Source organism: Balaenoptera borealis, assembly GCF_965194805.1.
Source record: "Balaenoptera borealis genome assembly, chromosome: 1".
Taxonomy (NCBI): domain Eukaryota; kingdom Metazoa; phylum Chordata; class Mammalia; order Artiodactyla; family Balaenopteridae; genus Balaenoptera; species Balaenoptera borealis.
Genome location: NC_138860.1, coordinates 116,284,823 through 116,292,675, shown reverse-complemented (window position 1 = coordinate 116,292,675; position 7,853 = coordinate 116,284,823).

Sequence of the window (7,853 nt, the reverse complement as noted above, 5' to 3'; positions counted from 1 at the left end):
AATTGATGATTCAGATTTAAAAAAAATAAAAATAAAAAAATAATTTGACTGTACTTTTGTACTCTTGTGGGGGGTTTTCTCCCTCAATATCTGGTAAAGTTTCAAAATGCCAATTTATTTCAGCTGTGCCAAGTGCAACCACGAAAGAGCTTGGGGGTGCTGCACCCCAATCCAGCAGGAAGTTTTCATAGTAGAGCATCTTGGCTTGGGAGAAGAGGGTGAGGAGGAGGAAGGGAACTGGGCACCTCTTGAGAATCAAGATAAGGACCTACCACCTAATGGTTTATGGTAGGCATTCAATAATGTTTGTGGAAGGAAGAAACCATCAGAGAAATTGAAACCCCAGAGGACGGAAGCTGGGCAACTGGTTAATTACTCCTGCCCCCGCCCCCGAGAATCTCTGTCTGTCATAACCTAGTTAAGATTTCTTTTGTATTAAAATAGAAGCAGCTTAGGTAGGCCATTCCTCTTTTTGTTGTTAGTACAGCATTGGCAATTTATAAAGCATTTTCATCAACATAATCCCACTTAATCTTTGTATCTGATCCTGAGATTGAAACACACACACAGAGTTGGGGTTGTGTCACCTAGGAATGGTGACACCCAGACTATCATTTACCAAAACTTCCGGCTTGTTAATATCATCATTTTTATTTAATTTAACCATATGAATTAAATAAAATTATTTATTTAAATCAATTATTTAAGCGAACTCATCTTTTTTAAACTTTTAAAATAAAATTTTAAGTTTATGTCGCTACTGTGAAATCACAACTTGATAGGTTATAGTTCTTCCCAAGTATAAAATGCTTTACATACCTAATAAATGATTTTTTAAAGTTTGTGACCCAACTAGATATATATTTTTTAAATTTATTGAGGTATAATTACATACCATAGAATTTACCTGTTTAGAAGTCAGTGATTTTTATTAATTTTACCGAGTTGTGCAACCATCCCCATAACCCAGTTTTAGCACATTTCCATCATCCCAATAAGATCACTCATGCCCATGTACAGCCCATTCCACTTCCAGCGCCAAGAATCACTCATCTACTTTCTGTCTCTATAGATTTGCCTTTTCTGGACTTTTCATGTAAATGGAATCATATGATATGTTGTCTTTTGCATCTGGCTTCCTCCTCTTGGTGTAATGTTATGGAGGTTCATTAGATTTACCTGTGGCCTTGCTTGTGGAAACATTGATATATAAATGTCTGCTATAAAAGTGTCTGTATGGTGATATTGCAGAAGATGACAATTTCCTAACTTAAGCAAGGTTTGACAAATACTTGATTGGAAATTATGGAATATTTGAAATGTGTCATATGACATATTCTGCTGGACTAGGAAGAATAGAGGATTCACTGAAATGTATGACCAGCTCTGACTGGGACTCTTTTGGAAATGAGATGAATTGTCTAGAATATTAGACAAACCTCATTTAACTGGTGGCTGAGGGGCCATATGTATTACTTCTAGAAATGTGAGCAGTTTGTATTTTAATTTTTCAAATGGTTTTTTATGTATGAAGATTTTCAAACACTAAAAATTAGAGACAATAATATGATCCTCATATACCTATCATCCTGATTAAACAATTATCATGATTTTGCCAAATTTTTTTGTGGATACTTTTCTTTCCTTTTTTCTCCCTTTACTAAAGTATTTTAAAAATAAATCCCCTATATCACTTTGACCCTTACATACTTTAGTCTACATTTCTAAAAAACATGGACTTTTAAACCTTTTTTATAAAGCATTATAATACTTCCAAAATTACCAAAGATATTTTTACTAAGTTGGTGATTGTCCTGGGCCTGCTTCTTGCTGGTTTGGCTTCACTGGGCAGAAAGGTAAAACCCTGCTGAAGGTGGCAGAGAGGGAAAGGGAGGGCCCCACATGGAGCTGCAAGAACTAGGTGAGTTCTTGAAAGTAGGCCTTTGGTCCTTTTGCATGAGGCCATTCGTCAGGCACCTCACATTCATTATCTTATCTAGTTCTTCGTTATCTTGTCAGGCAAGTATTATTATTCTCCTTTTAAAGTCTTAGAGAGGTTGAATAGATAAATTGCCCAGTGTTACACATAAGTTAGTGGTGGTGATAGAATTCAAAGCCAGGAATGACTGACTCTAAAATTGTCCCACTTCTATGCATGCCTACTGTGTAACTGTTATTGCAAGACTATATTTTTAAGCCCAAATTACTGTGCCCTGGGAAATACAGATTATATTTGTAGAAGCATTTATTATTCTTTTAGTCTTTAATAAAGGCATAAAGCTTTATTTGAATACAGGTAGAAGTAGTAATAAACAATAATCATGATATTAATAGTATCAGTAAACACTCATATAGTGCTTACTATGTGCCAGGTACTATTTTAAGGCTTTGCATATATTAACTCATTTAATCTTCCCAACAACTCTATGAGTTGGATACTATTATTGTCCCCACTTTATGGATGGAGAAATTGAGGCACAGAATGGTTAAGTAACTAGCCTGAAATCACACAGCTAGTAAATGGTAGAACTGGGATTTAGACCCTGGCAATTTGGCTCCAGAGTCCATGCAGTATGCCTCCTATTAGAAACTCAATATACAGAAATTCACCTTATAGACCTTAAGATCAGGAAATGGATTCAACAAGCAGCGCACCTGCAGCTATCATGTGGGCTGATTTTGTGGGGCAGCTGTACTCTAAAATATTCTGGCCAGCTGTCTGCCTAAGGACACTTGTGTTTGTCAGTTCATGTGCTACCTAAACTGAAATGTGCCTGGCTCATATCCCATTGCTAAATGTACTTGCATATGTGATCCTGAATTGAACTTTTCCATTTGTTTGTTGATTTATTTGAAATCTTTGATTCTCCAGTACTGGCAGCTTGTTGTCCATTTGAGAATAAATCTACTTTTTCACTGAGAAAAGGCAGCAGCTTCTCCAAGTGTTAGAAAGTATAATATAGGCTTAAAACATTAATAATCTATAAATAGAAAATATTAATTGTCATTATCCCCTTACAGAATCAAGGAAGAAGAGTGCTAGAAATTAACTCACTTTTTAATTCAATGTTCAGTGGGCAATAGTTTTCTTTTAAACTTCTAAATTACTCTGCTAAAAACAAAACAAAACAAAATAACTCTAAAGGGTTCACGCTAGTAGCTTGTGACTTTTAAAATCAGTATTTTTTCCAAAAAGATATCATTTGGCATTAAGTATGACTTCAAAAGTTATGCTACGCTATTTAGTGTTGTTTGATTAAATGTTTTGAAGCTAATATTTTTTCCCAAAATAACAACGTTCTCATTTTATAATAAAAAACATGGGGAGATTGAATGATATATGAGAGTATAATTTCCTAAAAATGTTTTTTAAGTATATTTATTTTAGTGTAAATAGAATTTGTCTTTAAAGTCCTATTAATGGTTTTCAAGTAATGAACTATTGGGGGAAAATGAGAACATGAAACATTCATGTGACCCGTTACTTGACACTTTCTTAAAGAGAGAATTTTAACATTACTGTTTCCATGAAAATCACACGCTAAAAATCTTATTGTGTAAAATAACTACCTATTTTCAAGTAATCTCATATTATTTGTGTATTAAATTAAAACTCCATGTTAATTATAAAGTATGACCATGTGATGAGAATATAAAATTGCTCTCATTACTGTCTCTCATGATGGCCACATATTGCTCACAGTATTATAAATTGATACAACCCTTTTAGAAAGCAATTCAGCAATACTCCAGAATGATTTAGATGTGAAAACCTCTTGATCCAGTAATCCCACTTCTGAGAACTGGAGTAAGGAAATAACCTAAAATATGGGATACTATATTCATGAAGATGTCCATTGCAATGTTTTTTATAATAACATTGGAAGCAAGATAAATGCTAAAAATAGGAAAATTGTAATTTTGGTTATAACGTTATGAAACAGAGGCAACATTTACCTTTGAAATAGGAAAATGATATACAGACAGTCCCTAAGGTCTTAGTGCAATTTAGGTGGTAAAAACCAATTCAGGTACCAAGACCCTTTTCTAAGCAACGCTTTACCATGGTTGATTCTACTACTACAGGTGCTTGAAAATAAATGGTGGTGCTCACTGAGGGCTGAAGCATCCAAATTTTTCCTTTGGACCTTTGTGACTAATCTTCTGCATAGAGAAGACATCCAGTAACTGTGGTTTGTGTGAGTTATTGATTGATTGAATGAAAGAATGTATTTTAAAATATCATTATTCTGACCGTTCTTCACAGTAATTAAACCAAATTAGTGAGGTTTACGAAGAGGGTTTTTCCATTAAGGCTAGCTTTTCCTTTTTTTTTACCCTAGTGTTTTCTCTCCTCTGCAAAATTGTCCATTATAGCTGCTCATTCTCACTATTTTCTGACCTTTCCTACCTAGGATTTTGCTCTTTCGCATTAACGAGATGAAAGGACCTGCCCCACACTTGTGAAATAAAGCATTTGCCACCCACTGCCCTGCCACTGATCTTAGCCAAAATGGGTAATCTCTAGTCAGTGTCTCATGTTCAGACATCACAAGAGTCCACGTTATCACCACTAGTATTATTTTCTGAGTATTAACAACATGCCCACTCTTGAGTGTTTTAAATGGCAGTAAGATAAGCAGTTCCCATATATAGCTTAATAGAGGTGGTATTCAGTACACCATCAGTTACTTAGAATACTTTTATTGGGATGGGTTTTTTCAAGTTAAAAAAAAAATGAAAGTTAACTTGAATGTAGTTTTTCTATTAAAACCACAAAACCCACAACGGTTTAGCAATCTTCCACTGTTTAATGACTTTATGGCATTTGCAACCAAATGCAGTATAAAAGCTGCATAGGAAGCCCCTGCCACTCTTTGCATTCATCTGTTCCCACCCAGTGTTTGGACCTTTCAAGCTAATTTTGTAGCATTCGCATCAAAATGCTCACTCCTAATATGTCTTTGGACTATCATCTTTACTTTTTTCAGTTAGGTTAAACTCTGGCTGTAGTCTGACATGATTGCCTATTTTGCAAATGAGGGATTGGTATATCTTTCTGCTTTCTTTTCTGTTATGTGTAAGTTAATGTTAAAAAAAATATTCCCCATAAACCCAAGGTCAGTAGTTCGATTTTACAATAGAGATCCTAAGAATTTCCCACTAAACTAAATGGTCACAACTTTCTACATTTAAAATAATTAAACTTGCTTGAGTCTTTCAAATTTTCAAAAAATTGTTCCAGAGTAAAATGATATGAGCTACACTTTAAGTTAATGAGAATTTAGTTATGGCTTGCTTTCAAACAACTACATACTCTGTGATAGATCATTCCTTTTATTTGAGTACTTTTATTTGGAACTCAAAAGTATTTGTGTGTATTCATATGGAAATACACTTTTCCATTTAATTGATTACGAAATAGAGAAAGACTATGTGACTTCTTAAGATAATTTGTCGAGTGCTGTAGACAGCTACTTCCATTTCCTGAACAAAAGGCTATGCATGGGGGTGTCACACCACACTGGCAGTCATTCAGTTCCTCTGACTTCCCAAGCTCCTTCAACCTCAGCATTTTGGCCAAAATATGGCACTGTTTACAGCTCAGGTGACACTGCCATGTTGCAATTGTATAAGCAAGAGGCCTGCCAGTCTTGAAGTTATGTATTTTTTCAAACAAATTTTTTATTTGAGGAAATGAAAATTATTTAAAATTCTGAGCATAAGAAAGATTATATTAATATTTTGATATGGTCTAACACCTAATTTGCATGATTCAAATTCATGTAAGATACATCCATATCGTGCCCAGGGATAATCATCTATTAATGTATTTTTGTTTTATTTGCACAAGCAGATCACGTTCAATAGTCTATTCATTTTTTTTCAAGTAACAGAGATGAACTGCATTCTTTGACTAGATACCATAATTTATTGAACTATTACACCAATAATGGAGGAATTGGTTGTTTCCAGTTTTGTGATATTATAAACAATGCTGTCATGAACATTCTTGTTCATATTTGTGGGTGAAGGTTTGCATGTTCAAACTGTAAATACCTAACAACAGAATCAGGGCATCAAAAGACATGCTCATACAACATTTTGATAGATATTGTGAAATTGCCCTCCAGAGATGTTGCACCAATTCAAGTGTCCATTTCCCCAGGTTTGGAAGGCAGGGCCTGAGATAGCATTATCAACATCATTTCAGACTGAGAACCAGGCCCTGATTAGAAATATTTATTTGCCAGGCAAAAGGGAGATAGATGTAATTCCAAGCTTGTGTGTGTGTGTGTGTGTGTGTGTGTGTGTGTATGTGTACATGTGTGTACATATGCATATGAACATATGCACTCCCTGGCTTAAAAATGCTTGCAGACCACTACTCTATTAAATCTAATTGTCTTGGAGCCAGGAGCCAAGTGCAACTTTGAGTCCTGTATCCTGGGATTGGGTTTCCAGAGGTCAGATAGAGTCCCACATTATTGATTAGCTGAAACCTTCAGCACAGGTGATTCAGAAGCCTGGCTAACCATATCTGCAGTTTTAAGAACAATATTTGGCACTTCAGGAAACTATTAATAAGTGAAAGACATGGGCCAAACAGAGACCCAAGGTTAAAAACAAAACAACATCAAAAAACCAGTGTTGTTCTGAGGGCCAAATTCCATTTGCAGAAATTCATTTATTCAGTGCTACTTTATGCCAGACTCTGCTTTAGGTGTTGTGGACACAGCCATGAACAAAACAATAAAAATCCTTGGTCTCATGGAACATATGTTAGGAGGGGATAAAAATGATAAATAGAATGAGAGAAACATTTTTAAGTTCAATGGTAGTAAGTGCTAAGGAGAAAAATAAGGCAGGGAAAGGAGATGAGGAGAGCCAGGATTTACAATTTTACATGGGAAGTCAGATAAGTTCACCTGAGATGACATTTGAATAAAGATTGGAGGTAGCCAGGTGGACACTGGGTGGAAAGTATCTAGGCAGAGGGAACCTCAGGTACAGCGGACCTAATCTGTAGCAGCCCTGGTGATCAGCAAGCAGTGCATGGAGGGAAGGGCGGAGTAGTAGGAGATAAGGTTAGAGAAGAGCAGGGTCAGGTCATGCAGGACTCCAAGGTCAGAGAGACGATTTTGGCTTTTACTCTGAGTGAGACTGAGTGGCATTGAAGGGCTTTCACCAGCGAAGTGTCATGCACAGATTTTCCTTCAAAAGTGGTCATTTCCCAGGGTAGAGCAGGCAGACTAGTGTTTTACCAGGGCATTCCAGAGAGAGAAAAATCTTTAGAAAACTGAATGGTTTTCATAAGTTTTGTACCCTTTTGTATATATATTGGTCAGCAGAATGCTTCAAGAATAATTATAGGGACTTCCCTGGTGGTCCAGTGGTAAAGAATCCGCCTCACAATGCAGGGGATGCGCCTTCGATCCCTGGTCAGGGAACTAAGATCCCACGTGCTGTGGGGTAGGTAACTAAGCCTCCGTGCCCCAACTGCTGAGCTCGTGTACCTCAACTAGAGAGCCCGCGTGCCGCAAACTACAGAGCCCATGCACCCTGGAGCCCATGCGCCACAACTAGAGAAGAGAAAACTCGCATGCCACAGCTAGAGAGAAGCCCGTGTGCCGCAACGAAAGGTCCCGCATGCCTCAAGGAAGGTCCCGCGTGCTGCAACTAAGACCCGATGCTGCCAAAATATAAATAAAATTTAAACATAAATAAATTATTTAAAAATAAATAAAATTAAAAAAAATAAATTTTTTAAAAATTAAAAAGAATAATTATAAAAGTGGTGTTATAATAAGTCATCTGGGGGAATTCCCTGGCAGTCCAGTGGTTAGGTCTTG